Genomic DNA, 17,515 nt, shown 5'->3' on the forward strand with positions numbered 1-17,515 from the left:
TGTGTAAAAAAACCACTAAGTTTTACATCCCTGTTAGTGAGCATTTCTCCTTTGCAAAGGAATGTCCACCAAAGCTATTGCCAGATAATTCATTGTTAATTTCTCTACTACAAGCTGCCTCCAATGTCGTTTTTAGAGAATTTGGCTGTATGTCATTTGGATCATGGATCATTTAGCTATTTGATTTGGAAATGTAGGACCTTTAGGTATTTTTTTCTTCTATTTATTTGATAAAATATAGAATTTGCCCTTTACCATTATAACCCATAGAAACTCATTGATGTTTATAAATGGCAAAACCCGGGCGACGCTAGGCCAATTGTGCGTCGCCCCACGGACCTCCCGGTCGCGGCCGGTTACGACAGAGCCTGGGCGCGAACCCAGGGACTCTGATGGCACAGCTGGCGCTGCAGTACAGCGCCCTTAACCACTACGCCACCCGGGAGGCCTAAACTGACAGATTCTGATGAGGTTTTTAAAATTATATTTCTTAGATTGACGCACATGTGCAACTCTTAAGGATTAACTGGCTGGATCCTATTTGAGGACGTGACTAACATGTTGACTAGTGCTCTGTGAGTGTGGGTGAAGAACGGGTGGAGCGTAGCCAATGTCTGCCTGAAGGCAACAGACCTCTTTCAGGTGGTCTTGTCTGTGCATAGAAAGTTGATGCAATGCTATGGCACAAATGAAGCGCTACAAAAAATACTATGCTATAAAGGTACCTAAACAGCACAAGGCAATGAAAAACTGGAATCTACAGCCTTGAATTGACAGCCTTGTTTAAAGAAATGACGACCTGTCAATCTTTGAATAAGAAAACTGAACAGAGCAGCATCAAAGCGGAGATTGAACAGCAGTTGAACAAGTGACATCCGATTTCTCCAGCTTAATCAGGGAGCTTCTACTAGATTTCCTGATGAAGCTTGTCTAGAAAATATGCCGCATGCCAAAAATGACCAAGAAGCGTCAGTGCATTCAAATAAGTAATCTGGTCACAGAGCTGGCGAGATTGGTTGACGGTGAAGTGGGCAAAATATCTGATTTAGGACGAGACAAGTTTGGATTCCAAGATGGCATCGAAGCTGCACAGACCTTGGGAGGGTCAAGTGTTTGAAACTACTTGAAAATGTAGGATTTGTTTGAGGATCAGGAGATGCTCTCCATTGTCCTCAGTGCCTACCTCATATGACAGCGAGGCCTCAGACCTTGAGGACTCATGCAGCAGGGATGATGTGGAGGAGGCGGAATCTGAGGGGGTGAATTATGCCACCGGTAGAAAGGTAAGACAAGCCCCAGATTACTCTTCAATGGTCATTGGTTGTGTTTTTTGATATCGGTACCAGTAAGTATAATTGTATAAGTAAAGGAAGTGAGATTGAAGTTGAATTGTGCATCCTTGAATTCTGATCACAGTCCAGAGTGAGCATCGCCCTTGAAGACACTACAGACTAGCCAGAGGTGGACATTACTGTGAATTCTCCCCATGTGTGAGTATTCCTGGGGGAAATGGTTAGCTGACTGGTTAGCTGACAACGTCACAAAAAGGATGCTCACCCTTCGCAGAGGCAGAAGGATGGGTGTTATGATTCTGAAGGGTGAGATAGCTAGCAACAAGCTTGTTGTATTTTGTTATTGAAACTATTCATTTCTACTATAAGTACGCTACTCAACACCAAAATTCCCTATAGGTTTGGATCCCTTATCAGCTCCTACTCTGGTAACTAGGAAGGTGGCGCTTTTCAACAGGGATTGATACTGCCATACCCTCGATTTTACATCTACACCATTTTTTTTAGATGTATTATCATTTAAACTTTTTGGGCTTTAGGGTGGGGGTAATAATGTAATTTTTCAATCACTTACATATTTTTTGCATAGCAGAGTTTGATTGTATTTTTAATTTTAGTGTGTAGGTATTAATTTGAAGACATTGGACTAATGCTTCGATCACACCAACAGAGTCTTACAATTTGCTACACCAGAAATACATTATTTTCCAATGGAATGCTGCGTTTCAGAGGCAGTTTCAGAGCGTTCTGTGTGGTTCATATTGTAATGAAACAGCAGGGAGCAGGTATTACAATATGTTGAATTTATCGAACGTATGCTTCAAACTGTATGTGCATACGGCAAGACAGAAATGGTAGCAGAAGGTGAATGTTGAACTTTTGTTGCACACATAGCCAGATGATACTGCGTACAAATTGCGCAATAATACCATCGGTGTGATCAAGGCGCAAAGCCTAGTTTATACCCTACGTACGTATGCATTAAATAACTACGTAGTACTGGCGTTGCGTAGCAAAAGTACGCAGACGTGCAGCTCCACGATTCACTCGACGCAGGTTCGCCATTTTGCGAAGCGTTCTTCCGTTGGTTACGTCGGGTATAAACTAGGCTAAAGTCCTTTAATGACTTATTTTATTGTATATAGTGGTATACATAGTATAGTATAGTGATATTTATGTACTCAACTAAATCTATATTGGTGTGAGACGGTCTCAAGTTGCATAACATTCATGTTTTTCATGAGTGTAAAAACGGTATAATTGGCACTTCCCTGTAAGAGGTCGAGAAAGCCTCAAGATGGCGACAAATGTGTTCTCTATCATCTTATTCTGCCATGGCAGAAGAGGGCTTGATGAATTGTATACAGTATATTGAATTCGGAGAGGTTATAATGTGAAATACAACATTATTGTCTGCCAAATTAATTAGCAGTATTAAAACAGTGTCATATATATTTCTTTATTTCAGTTTGTATATATTTCAAGTTACAGTATCTTGTTAGTCTCACGCAGCAAGCAGCAACCATTTTCATGTGTGTGTTCTGCATCTGGAACCGTGAAGCCTGGCACTCGAGGCTAGTAGGATGTATAGGATATTTATGCGCCATATGTTCATGTGACCAGACCACTCTGTTTGCCTAACTTGAGTAATCCTTACAAAAATACATTCAAAAGGGGACTACATATAGCTCAAAAGAAGATTTACACATATAATCTATCATTGCCCATTCACACTAGCAGGGAAGCCCCTCTCTTAGGGACTGAGGAGACTGAGGCTTACGGCGAAGCCATATGAGTGGCTTTACTGTAATCTCAGGCACAGTAGAGTGAGAAAAGTGTCTCATCTGTATAGTTGTGCTGAGGAGATCCAGACTGCATCCCAAGTGGCACCCTAGTATTCACTATACAATGCACAACTTTTTACCAGCCCCCCCCCGTATAAATTGTGCCTTCCTGTATTATACTTATGCAAAGAAAAATATTTTATTCTACTGAGCCATTTACTTTATGTTCATATTCTTATCTTGTATAATTTCTTATTGTTACATTGTCGACAAGGAACCTGCAAGTAAGCATTTTGTTGGACGGTGTATACCATGTGAATCCCATACATACAGCTAATAAAACGTGAAACTTGAAAGTATTTCCTGCAACACCCCTGACTGTTAGTAGACTTGTAATACTTTACCTGAAGGCTACCTACATTAAGATTTCATAACACATTTATAACCCATCTATACCACCCTCATGCATTACAGGAGCCAACCAAAATATATTCTAACTTGGGGTAGTAATGCTTCATTTTAAGGGGTCTTTATTACAGTGTAATATGTAATTGCACTGCAACAGGTATTGTAATTAATTTTAATAATATATAGTTAAACTGTAATAAAAACATGTAACTGGTGGTAATTGCAGTCTGTAATTACAGAGGTGTAAAAATGAATGTTTGTTACCATGCTTGTTACAAATGTTTACATTTCATAGAGCATGACAACCATATAATGCATCCCAATGCCTACACATTTCAGCCTGCACATTTTCAGCCTGCACAAACCATGTGATAAGTGTTAGCCAATTGAAAACCAACCACCTCATTGACACGATTTTGCAATAAAGGGCTCTGGAGTCTGATGTCCAGGTCCAATGTCAAAAACGATTTTGCAACATCGCAAGACTTCCGGGAAAGCTTGCCAAACAGACCAGGCCTGGGTTTTGTGTTTGAGAAGTCAATGAGAGAAGTGAAAAATTCCTTACTTAGTACATTTTTTAAATCTAAAGGCACAACCTAGATTCAAGCCAGTGTCTTAAGGCAGCAGCTACTCTTCCTGGGTTCCAAACACATTAAGGCACTTACATGTCATATAAAACAAAAGATAAAACAGTACATCATATACCATTATTACACCACTACAATGTGCATGCAAATTATTATTTAACTAGACACATCAGTTAAGAACAAATCCTTATTTACAATCACATCCTACCCCGGCCAAACCCGCACAACACAGGGCCAATTGTGTGCCGCCCTATGGGACTCCCAATCACGGAAGGATGTGATTCAGCCTGGATTCGAACCAGGGACTTTAGTGACGCCTCTTGCACTGAGATGCAGTGCCTTAGATAGTTGCGCCACTCGGGAGCGTGTGTGTGCGTGTGTGCGTGTACATATCTCCTCAAAGTCCCTGCTGTTCCATAAGGTGTATTTGATCTGTTTTTTAAATCGGATTCTACTGCTTGCATCAGTTACCTGATCTGGAATAGAGTTCCATGTAGTTGTGGCTCTGTGTAGTATTGTGCGCGTCCTATAGTATAGTCTGTTCTTGACTTTGGGATTGTGAAGAGACCTCTGGTGGCACATCTTGTGGGGTATGCACATTAAAGGACAACAATGCCATTGCCCCAAGCTGCACTTGTCCCCACTGTTGCCTACTTTATTTAAGAAATGTGATGTTTCTTTCTACAGCTGAATTGAAAGCCACTTCTTTGTAATTTGTTCCTTTTGACATTCTAGACTGTGAGTTTCTCAATGTTGAAACAAGTTTATCTTCCTGAGATTCCTTAGATAAGTATCCTTGGCAGATAAATGCATGTGTTGAATGCAGTATTCTTAGAGATGTGACCGACCTTAGTGTACACGTCCTTATTTGTACAGTATGGGTCAGGTTTTCACATACATGTATTCCCTGAGAATGGGTGGCTTTTCTCTCTCCCTCACAGCTCTTAATGAGAGATAGAGGAGATTTAGTTATAGTTTGACACATAGTCCAAAGCCCAACTATGAGATAAATTAACATTTGAACCTTAAGCCCCTGTTTCTTCCACTAGGCTTGAGTACAGTGGCTCTAAATGACTTTCTGCTAAGTAAGGATACATCGTACCGCATTGTCTCCTTCAGCCTTATGTCTGTGAAGGATATTAATATTATGTAATATAACTCTAATGACCAGAAGGAATGTATTAAATTAAGCTGCCTATATTTTATAAGCAAACAAAATTATATTAAGGCATTATTAATGATCGGGGAATGTTAGTGATATGTGACTCATATGTTTATTGAGGCAGAAAATGGGACAGTTGTGCATCAGACAGAAGTTATTGGGCAAGTTCCTATGCTTAGACGTTGCTTATGCCTGACATCTTACAACATCTGGATAGGTATTTTAAGTATCAGCTAACCACATATGTTAAAGCAATTTGTCAGTCCATGACACAGTCAATGGCGTGGCACACGACCATTGGTTGTTGCGTTGCCTCACCTTAGCTGTGGAACGCGCCCAATCCTGTGGACAGACGCAAGTAACATCTGACTCAATTACGCAATATTTTGGTTCAGTTCTGGGTTTCCAAGATTAGACTGAAGTGCATCACCTAAAAAAGACTTTCAGGTAGAAAGCCCACTCATGATTGACCCTTAAAGTCATTTTATTTTGAAGTTTGTTAAAAAAAGTGATAGCATCATTGTTGACCGGACCTGTGGAGGATGGTGAAGATAAATATTGTCCTACTCTATGTGAAAATGACTTGTGCCTTGGGCGGACTATCTTAAAAATAAATCACCATGCAACTTTTCTTTGTACAGTATATTCTTCTCAGTGCTGAGACCAAATTAACTTAGACCATATGGCTGTTAATCCATCTTCTCTGAATCCAGGCCAGGGACAGCTCTGTGGTGAGCAGGTCATAACGACATTGTCTGTGGACCCATCCCAAACCAAACAGATTAAATAACCAGTGCTGTAGGGGGATCAACCAGTGCTGTAGGGGGATCACACAAATCATTTGAGGCCCTCACACAGAAATTAGACATAAAAATAAACCATGGAAAATATCTGTCTATCTGGGAATGAATTATCACTTGCCCTCTGATTTGATGTTCCATTTAATGGGCACATTCTCTGACAAGCTCTCACAGCAGATGGCTCCAGATGGTATTACAGTGTTACTGACTTGGTTAGGTTTAGGACAGTGAAGCACATCATCAAAATTACTCTTGAGTCCTACTAAACCCTTGTTTTTCCCCTTTATCCACAGTGTACAAAACATTAGGAAAACCTTCCTAATATTGAGTTGCACCCCCTTTTGCCCACAAAACAGCCTCAATTCGTTGGGGCATGGACTCTATAAGGTATCACGTGTTCCACAGGGAAGGTGGCCCATGTTGACTCCAATGCGTCCCACAGTTGTGCCAAGTTGGCTAGATGTCCTTTGGGTGGTGGACTATTCTTCATACACATGAGAAACTGTTGAACGTGAAAAACTCAGCAGCATTGCCGTTCTTGACACACTCAAACCGGTGCGCCTGGCACCTACTATCATACCCCGTTCAAAGACACAAATCTTTTGTCTTGCCCACTCACCCTCTGAATGGCACACATACACAATCCATGTCTCAATTGTCTCAAGGTTTAAAAATCCTTCTTTAATCTGTATCTTCCCCTTCATCTACACTGATTGAAATGGATTTAACAAGAGACATCAATAAGGGATCATAGCTTTCACCTGGTCAGTCTTTGTCATGAAAAGAGCAGGTGATCCCAATGTTTTATACACTCAGTGTATATTCAATGATGATGTCATTATGTCAAATAACACCATATGTATCACAGAAAATGACTCCTGATGATATCACACTAATGAAAAATCTGCTGCCAGTGCAGTGAAAAGGATTCTGTGTCCAAATTGTGAAAGATAGTTTACCCACATTTTTCCAAAAACATTTTCTGCCAGCCAGCAAAAACCCCTCTCAATCACAGATTTCTAATAGGGCTGTGATTTCATTTTAGTTGGAGATGAAATGGGAAGGTTTGGCATTAACGTTCCAATGAGGCTATATTCACATTCTCACATCCCAAATGGCACCCTATTCCCTATATAGTGCAGTACTTTTGACCAGGGAAGTGTACTGTACTGAACACTGAACAAAATAAAAAATAACAAAACGTGCCGCTATACAAACGAGTGCTGACAGGCAACTACATATAGACAAGATCCTACAAACACCAAAGGGAAATGGCTACCTAAATATTATCCCTAATCAGAGACAACGATAAACAGCTGTCTCTGATTAGGAACCATATCAGGCCAACATAGAATTACAAAACCCCTAGACCTACAAAACCCTAGACAATACAAAAACCCTTGACAATACAAAACTAGCGTACCCACCCTAGTCACACCCTGACCTAACCAAAATATAAAGAAAACAGGGATATCTCAGGTCAGGGCGTGACAATCTGATTCTACTGCTTGCATCAGTTACCTGATGTGGAATAGAGTTCTATGAAGACATGGCTCTATGTAATACTGTGCACCTCCCATAGTCTGTTCTGGACTTGGGGACTGTGAAGAGAACTCTGGTGGCATGTCTTGTGGGAGATGGGTGTCCGAGTTGTGTCCGAGTTGTGTGCAAGTATTTTAAACAGACAGTTCAGTACATTAAGCGTGTCAACACCTCTTACAAAAACAAGTAGTGATGAAGTCAATCTCTCTTCCACTTTGAGCTATGAGAGATTGACATGCACGTCATTAATGTTAGCTCTTCGTGTACTTTTACTGCCAGTCTTGCTGCCCTGTTCTGAGCCAACTGCAAATTTCCCTCTTTGTGGCACCTGACCACACTACTAAGCAAGTCTAGGTGCGACACAACTAGGGCCTGTAGGACTTTCCTTGTTGATAGTGTTGTTAAGAAGGCAGAACAGCACTTTATTATGGACAGACTTCTCCCCATCTTAGCTACTGTTGTATCAATATGTTTTGACCATGACAGTTTACAATCCAGGGTTACTCCAAGCAGTTTAGTCACCTCAACTTGCTCAATTTCCACATTATTCATTATGAGATGTTGCAGTCATTTCAGTTGCTGTAGTAGTTGACGTGTATAGTGTTGAGTCATTCGCATACGTAGACACACTCGCTTTACTCAAAGTAAAGATTGAAAAAAGTAAGGGGCCTAAACAGCTACCCTGGGGAATTCCTTTTTTACCTGGATTAAGTTTGAGAGGCTTCCATTAAAGAATACCCTCTGTGTTTTGTTAGATAATTAACTCTTTATCCACATTATAGCAGAGGGTGTAAAGCCATAACACAAGTTTTTCCAGCAGCAGACTATGATCGATAATGTCAAAAGCTGCAAGACAGCCCCCACAATCTTTTTATAATCAATTTCTCTCAGCCAATCATCAGTCATTTGTGTAAGTGCTGTGCTTGTTTAATGTCCTTCCTTATTACCGTGCTGAAAGTCTGTTGTCAATTTGTTTACTGTGGAATAGCATTGTATCTGGTCAAACCCAACTTTTTCCTAAAGTTTACTAAGGGTAGGTAACAGGCTGATTGGTCGGCTATTTGAGCCAGTAAAGGGGGCTTTACTATTCTTGGGTAGCGGAATTACTTTAACTTCCCTCCAGGCATGAGGACACACACGTTCCAGTAAGCTAAAGTTTAAGACATGGCAAAGAAGAGTGGCAATATTGTTCGCTATTATCCTCAGTAATTTTCCATCCAGATTGTCAGACCCCAGCGGCTTGACATTGTTGATAGACAACAACAAAAAATGTCACCTCTTCCACACTGACTTTACGGAATTCAAAAGTACTAACCTTGTCTTTCATAATTTGGTCAGATATACTTGGATGTGTAGTGTCAGCGTTTGTTGCTGGCATGTCATACCTAAGTTTGCTAATATTGCCAATGAAAATGTAATTAAAGTAGTTGGCAATATCACTGGGTTTTGTGATGAGTGAGCTATCTGATTCAATGAATGATGGAGCCGAGTTAGCCTTCTTCCCCTAAATGTAAGGTGCTCTAAAGCTTTTTACTATCTTTCTTTGTATCTATGTATTTATTTTTGTTTCATAGTATAGTTTCTTTTTCTTTTTCTTTAGTTTAACATTACTACTTAATTGGCAGTATGTTTGCCAATCAGTGGGGCTGACAGACTTATTTGCCATATCTTTTGCTTCATCCCTCTCAACCATACCATTTTTCAATTCCTCATCAATCCAAGGGGATTTAACAGTTTTTACAGTCATTTTCTTAATGGGTGCAGGCTTATTAGTAACTGGAATAAGCAATTTCATAAATCTGTCAAGTGCAGCGTCTGGTTGCTCCTCATTATACACCACAGACCAGCAAATATTCTTTACACCATCAACATATGAATCACTACAAAACTTGTATGACTTCTTATACACTATAGTAGGCCTAGCCTTTGGAACTTTGGTTTTCCTAGATATGGCTACTATATTGTGATCACTACATCCTATGGATTTGGATACTGCTTTGAAGCATTTCTGCAGCATTAGTAAAGATGTGATCAATAAATGTTGATGATTTCATTCATGTGCTGTTTGTAACTATCCTGATAGGTTGACTGACAACCTGAACCCGGTTGTAGGCACTGGTTACAGTTCAAAGTTTTTTCTTGAGTGGGCAGCTTGGTGAAAGCCAGTCAATATTTAAATCACCCTGAAAATATAGTTCTCTGTTGATATCACATACATTATCAAGCATTTCACATATATTATCCAGATGCTGACTGTTATCACTTACTGAGGAGTGACTTCCATCTGGCCACTTTACCATAAAGGTCCCCTAGTAGGAAGACCACTGTGTGCAGCTCACCTTGCACCATCAGCTCCAATATGAATGACATGAGCAAGTCAACTTCTGATAAGCTTCCCTGTAAAGTATTCAAAACAGTCAAGCAACCCAGAAAAGTGCTAAAAATAGCCCATATTAAGATATGCAGCCTGAAAAAGGTCCATGAAGTCATTAACTTGCTTTTAACAGATGATATTCATATTCTGACTATCTCTGAAACTCACTTAGATAATACCTTTGATACAGTGGTAGCAATACACGGTTATAACATCTACCGAAAATACAGAAATGCCAACAGGGGCAGTGTTCCAGTCTATATTCAGAACCACATCCCTGTACAGATTAAAGACAATCTCATGTTAAATACTGTTCAAGTAATATGGCTACAGGTTCATCTTCCTCATCTTAAGCCCGTCTTTGTGGGAAGCTGCTATAGATCAGGGAGGTGACCAAGAACCGTCTGACAGAGCTCCAGAGTTCCTCCATCCAGAAGGACAACCATCTCTGTAGCACTCGACCAATCAGACCTTTATGGTAGAGTGGCCAGACGGAAGCCACTCCTCGGTAAAAGGCACATGACTGCCTGCTTGGAGTTTGCCAAAAGGCACCTAAAGAACTCTCAGACCATGAGAAACACGATTCTCTGGTCTGATGAAACCAAGATTCAACTCTTTGGCCTGAATGCCAAGCATCATGTCTGGAGGAAACCTGGCACCATTCCTAAGGTTACAATTTGTTTTGTTTTATTTAACCTTTATTTAACTAGGCAAGTCAGTTAAGAACAAATTCTTATTTACAATGGCAGCCTACCCCTGCCAAACCCTAACCTGGACGACGCTTGGCCAACTATGCGCTGCCCTATGGGACTCCCAATCACGGACGGTTGTGATACAGCCTTGAATCGAACCAGGATCTCTAGCACTGAGATGCAGTGTCTTAGACCGGTGCACCACTCGGGAGCCCAAAAGGTGAAGCATGGTGGTGGCAGCATCATTCTGTTTTTCAGCAGCAAGGACTAGGAGACTAGCCAGGATCGAGGGAAAGATGAACGAAGAAAAGTACAGAGAGATCCTTGATGAAAACCTGCTCCAGAGTGCTCAGGATCTCAGACTGGGGCGAAGGTTCACCTTCCAACAGGACAACAACCCTAAGCACACAGCCAAGACAAAGCAGGAATGGCTTCGGGACAAGTCTCTAAATGACCTTGAATGGCCCAGCCAGAGCCTGGACTTGAACCCGTTCGAACATCTCTGGAGAGACCTAAAAATAGCTGTGCAGCGACACTCCCCATCCAACCTGACAGAGCTTGAGAGGATCTGCAGAGAAGAATGGGAGATACTCCCCAAATACAGGTGTGGCAAGCTCATACCCAAAATACTAAAGGCTGTAATTGCTGCCAAAGGTGCTTCAACAAAGTACTGAGTAAAAGGTCTGAATACTTATGTAAATGTAATATTTCAGTTTTTTATTTTGAATACATTTGCAAACATTTCTAACAATCTGTTTTTTCTTTGTCATTATGGGGTATTGTGTAGAAGAAAAAAACAACAATTTAATCAATTTTAGAATATGGCTGTAACGTAACAAAATGTGGAAAAAGTCAAGGGATCTGAATACTTTCCGAATGCACAGTATGTGCCCGCCATCGTTTCTATTTCAAGTCTTCTCACTCTTTGATCGAGTCAGGTATCTGTCATCATGACATGCAGCACTTTGGGGTGGATGACCACCTGTCTCAATCAATGAGAGAAGACTTGAAATAGAGAAGATGTTGGCAAAAACCTTTGGGTAAATCACATTATCTGGTCTAACAATGTGTAACTACAGTTCTCTGCACTTGTGTGTCTCTACACCTGAGACACACTCGGACACACTGAACTATTACTACTCTGTTCATACACATGTTTTGTATGTTACTTTTACCATCATAAATAACATTGTTGTTGAATACCCAGTTCTCTGGATTTAGCGTTAAATAGTGTTCACTCTCCTGTATTTTGTATATCTGAATGTCTAGCATCTGTTTGATGCTACAGAGTCATGTACAGCTTATATAAATATCTTCTGTGAATCCATAAGGGCAGACAAATTTAAAAGAAAAGATCCATATTTATTTTATGGTGGTTCTACATCAGGGCTCTCCAACCCTGTTCCTGGAGAGATACCATCCTCACTCCAACCCTAATTCTAATAATTAGCTGGTTGATAAGCTGAATCAGGTTACTTACAACAGGGTTGGAGCGAAAATCTACAGGAGGGAAGTTCTCCAGGAACACGTTTGGAGACCCCTGTTCAAATCAAATTTTATTAGTCTCATGTGCCGAATACAACAGTGAAATGCTTACTTACAAGCCCCTTACCAACAATGCAGTTTAAAAAATATGGATAAGAATAAGAAATAAAAGTAACAAGTAATTAAAGAGCAGCAGTAAAATAACAATAGCAAAGACTATATACAGGTGGGTACAGAGTCAATGTCCTGGGGCACCGGTTAGTTGAGGTAATATGTACGTGGGTAGAGTTTTATTAAAGTGACTATGCATAGATTATAAAAATAGAGAGTAGCAGCGGTGTAAAAGAGGGGGGGGGGGGGGGAATGCAAATAGTCTGGGTTGTCATTTGATTAGGTGTTCAGGAGTCTTATGGCTTTGGTGTAGAAGCTGTTTAGGAGCCTCTTTCACCTAGCCTTGGCCCTCCGGTACCACTTGCCGTGCGGTAACACAAGAGAACTGTTTGACTAGGGTGGCTGGTGACCTTCCTTTAACACCGCTTGGCATAGAGGTCCTGGATGGCAGGTAGTTTGGTCCCAGTGATGTACTGGGCCGTTCGCACTACCCTCTGTACCTGCGGTCGGAGGCAGAGCAGTTGCCATACCAGGCAGTGATGCAACCACACGGCCAGGTCTCTGACTTCCTCCCTATAGGCTGTCTTGTCGTTGTTGGTGATCAGGCCTACCACTATTGTGTCATCAGCAAACTTAATGATGGTGTTGGAGTCGTGCCTGGTGAACAGGGAGTACAGGAGGGGACGAGCAAACACCCCTGAGGCGCCCCTGTGTTGAGGATCAGCTTGGCGGATGTGTTGTTACCTACCCTTACTACCTGGGGGTGGCCCGTCAGGAAGTGCAGGATCCAGTTGCAGAGGGAGGTGTTTTGTCCGGGGGTCCTTGGTTTATTGATGAGCTTTGAGGGCACTATGGTGTTGAACGCTGAGCTGTAGTCAATGAATAGCATTCTCACATAAGTGTTCCTTTTGTCCAGGTTGGAAAGGGCAGTGTGGAGTGCCATAGAGATTGCATCATCTGTGGATCTGTTGGGGCGGTATGCAAATTGGAGTGGGTCTAGGGTTTCTGGGATAATAATGTTGATGTGAGCCATGACCAGCCTTTCAAAGCACTTCATGGCTACAGATGTAGTCATTTAGGCAGGTTGCCTTAGTGTTCTTGGGCACAGGCACTATGGTGGTCTGCTTAAAACATGTTGATATTACAGACTCAGACAGGGAGAGGTAGAAAATGTCAGTGAAAACACTTGCCAGTTGGTCAGCACATGCTCGCAGTACACGTCCTGGTAATCTGTCTGGCCCTGCGGCCTTGTGAATGTTGACTTGTTTAAAGGTCTTACTCACATCGGCTGCAGAGAGCGTGATTACACAGTCTTCCGGTACAGCTGGTGCTCTCATGCATGTACCTGCCAAATCCAACGAGCGTCAGAACCGGTGTAGTACGATTTGATCTAAGTCCTGTAATTACGCTTTGCCTGTTTGATGGATCGTCGGGATAGTGGGATTTCTTATAAGCTTCCGGGTTAGAGTCCCACTCCTTGAAAGTGACAGCTCTAGCCTTTAGCTCAGTGCGGATGCTGCCTGTAATACATGGCTTCTGGTTGGGGTATGTACATACGGTCACTATGGGGAAGACGTCATCGATGCACTTATTGATGAATCCAATGACAGATGTGGCGTACTCCTCAATGCCATCGGAGGAATCCTGGAACATATTCCACTCTGTGCTATCAAAACAGTCCTGTAGCTTAGCATCTGCTTCATCTGACCACTTTTCTTTTGATTTAGTCCCTGGTGCTTCCTGCTTTTCTCCTCTTCCTCTTCATGCAAATGACGGGAATCTGGGCCTGTTCCCGAGAAAGTAGTATATCGTTTGGTCGGGCTCTTCAAACTCGTTAAAGGAAAAAAAAGATTCTGCCAGTCCGTGGTGAATAATTGCAGTCCTGATGTCCAGAAGTTATTTTCGGTCATAAGAAATGGTAGTGGCAACATTATGTACAAAATAAGTTGGATAAAGCACCCATAGTCTTATGCTGAGCCACACTCGCTGCTTTTACACAAGCGGCCCAATTTATATTTTTGATATCTATCTGTTTTTGATAATTGATATCTGATATTTGTTTCCACTAATTGGTCTTAATCACACCAGCTATTTTTCAGAACTGATCTGATTAGTCAAAATAACAATTAGTGAAAAAAAATATCAGAATTGGGCTACCTGTGTAAAAGCAGCCATAGTCCTTTATCCAGCTTTGGTACACTGACAATGGTGGGTTGTGGAAGCTGAGCCTCTCTGTGCTTATGGCTTGTTCTGTCTGCGGTGAATGGTCAGCTAGTGTAGGTCTTCTTACCCACCAATGGTTTGGTCCTCTTGTAGAAGATTTATCATTTTTATGGAAGGGATGTAGGGCAACACGCCTTTGTTGGTCAAGGTATCAACCGAATGGGACTGGCTAGCATATTGTTTCGGGACAATGAGGGGACATTGGGAGCTGCTTTTGAGAGTAAAGATCAGTCAACAAAGTGAATGGGCTGGGGGCCTATGGGCTGGGGGGCTGAAGAAGGCAGTTCTTACACAGTATGAATTGTTGTGTATGGGAGTTTGAGGAAAATGGCACCTCAATCGTGCTCATACACAATACATTTACAGTCTAAGCACAAACCTTCACAACCAAAACCCCCTTCTTCATCTCAAAGTACTTTCTGTAATCCTCCCGCAGCCCATTGACTGACAGATAATTATTTTTGATAGTAGCCCTTTGCAGGGGAATTTTGTATTTTGAAAATCTGCAGAGAAGAATAAGGTGGTTGTGTTAGCTAGCTAGCTGGCTAAATTACTCAGCTAGGCTAGCAAGCTAGCTAACGTTAGGTTACCTCTAATTGAGAATCTTCCTTTTTGTTCTGAAGGCAAATAAATTGATGGTCTTGCATCACTTCTCAGCTGTCATCGAAATCAGTTAATTCTGAAATTCCCTATGATTATCTTTGGTCATCGCACAGTGGAGGTTTTAGCATGTAAATCTTGGTGGGGCAAACTCAACCATTTTTTTTAGATGCATGCCAGCAAAGCACTACACAAGATTGTATATTTTAATAGGCATATGTGGTCTAAAAAGGAAGAAAAATACAATCACTGTCACGACTTCCGCCGAAGTTGGTGCCTCTCCTTGTTCGGGCGGTGTTCGACGGTCGACGTCACCGGCTTTCTAGCCGCCACCGATCTACGTTTCTTTTTCCATTTGTTTTATCTTGATTGTACACACCTGGTTTCCATTACGTTATAATCTATTCCATATTTAACCCTCTGGTTCCCACATGGTTTTGTGCGTGTTTGTTCTTTGTTAAGTAGTCGCTCTTTTGTGTCTAGCTGGAATATTTTTCCCTGTATGGAATTTGTTTGTGATTTTTCAGAGTAAAGTACGTTTTTACTCAGTTCTGTGTCCTGCGCCTGACTCGGTCCTACCCGCTGCACACTGACATTTGACAGAAACATGCACCTCGATATGGAGTCAGCAGGTACACCCGGTCCTCTGTTACCAGTGGTGGAGCGCGTCCAGCAGCACGCAGCGATGCTCCAAAATCTTGGCACAGCCATGGAGCGATGAGAGAGAGAGGGGGTTTTCCCACACCCCGTCCACTTCACCCCAACCCACACCGCTGTACACTCCTCCGTCACCGGAACCCAGTGGGATTCACACTGACATTTGACAATCACGAGGATCCACTTTTATAGACAATATACTGACGCACAGACAGCACATCGTGCAAACAAAACAAACCTTGCAATATCAACTGGAATTACATGGGTCTATTACTGAAATTTCTTGTTGATTTTTTTTTATTTGAAAGGGAAGAGACTGTCACTGGCAAACATGGTTACAGACCCAACAACCTTATATAGTATCCCCTCGTGAAGAAAAGCACATTAACTAATTTTAATACACAAAGCAAAATAATGAAATAATTCCAACATTGCCTAAAATGATGAATAAGATACTAATGAGATAGACATATATAAGCACTATAACAATTGAGATGTACAAACTTTGGCATAGGGGAACGATGAGCATATAAGAAGCAAGCCGTAATTTCGATTAAGACATTAATGAGAGAGTAATCAATATAACTATTTGTTCAGCACTTATATGAACAGCGCCAGAACAGCGCCAGAATTCAGAACATGGGCCGTTCTTACAGTATTCGTCCTGTACACCAAGTCAGAACCATAGGATAAATAACAGGGGCATATAAGCAGACAATGAATACAATATTTGATGATGACATTTCACTAAAACAGGCTATACGCGACATGTGCACCACCAAGTCAGAACAGTAGGTTAAGTTTTGAGGCATGGGCTACTAACAGCTTACTACACAACATACACTTAGTATTACTTTTTTAGCTACTGTATACATATCTCCCTGGCATATTACACCATTTATGCAGCAGTATACAAGACATATGTTTGGACTCATCGTTGTTGTGCTTTGCTCATTTGAACATGGCGCGGCGGTCATTCTTGTGGACAAACGTTGTCATCAAACTTTGTCATCAAGTCTGGCATTCTCTGGATTTGTGGTCCTTTCAAAACAGCTGGAAACTCTGAAAAAACAAGGTTTTATCATGACGTCAGTGATCTGCAGGTCCGAGCTCTAGATAGAGGTCAGAATTCCTGTCTTGGAATTCCGAGTTGGATGATCATTCAAAAAGTATTTTCCCAGTCCGAGCTCGTTGTTTTGAATGCGACAGAAGTAATGCTGGATTGACAGCATGGTCAATGTATTCAACATTTTCTGGCCCATGGTGATGCTTGTGAATGTTTATCCTTTTAAGCTTGGAAAAGAGACCCTTTCAGACAGATGTTTTAAATCCTTAAAGCCAGATTTGGACAGCTCGCCCTCTCCACCGAATAGCATGCAGAGGAAGCAAAATAGTGCTCCACATGCCCTGAATGACAGGTCACCACTGTCACCGCATCATTCTTGATAGCCAAAGTCACTGGCAGAATCGGGGTGAATCTCTGGTAGGTAGAATGGTGAAAGATAACTCATTTTCGCACTTGTTTGTAATTAGCACAGCCAGGCACAGGACAACACACAGGCAAAAATTGCAAAACAAACATCTTCAAAAAATATTTCCCAGATAAATTCTGAGATTACTGTGTGTTGGTCGTTCAAAGTAAACAATGCCATAATTCAAGTTTGCTGGCACCCCCCCTCTACCTAGTGGGTGGTATCAGCATTCGCTATGAATGCCGGACTTTATGGTTCACTATGAGCGGGCGAACACAGGGAGTCAAAACTTCCCGATTGTAACAGTGAAATGAAAATTTGCTAGT

Source organism: Oncorhynchus mykiss, chromosome 30, assembly GCF_013265735.2.
Source record: "Oncorhynchus mykiss isolate Arlee chromosome 30, USDA_OmykA_1.1, whole genome shotgun sequence".
In the NCBI taxonomy this organism is placed as follows: domain Eukaryota; kingdom Metazoa; phylum Chordata; class Actinopteri; order Salmoniformes; family Salmonidae; genus Oncorhynchus; species Oncorhynchus mykiss.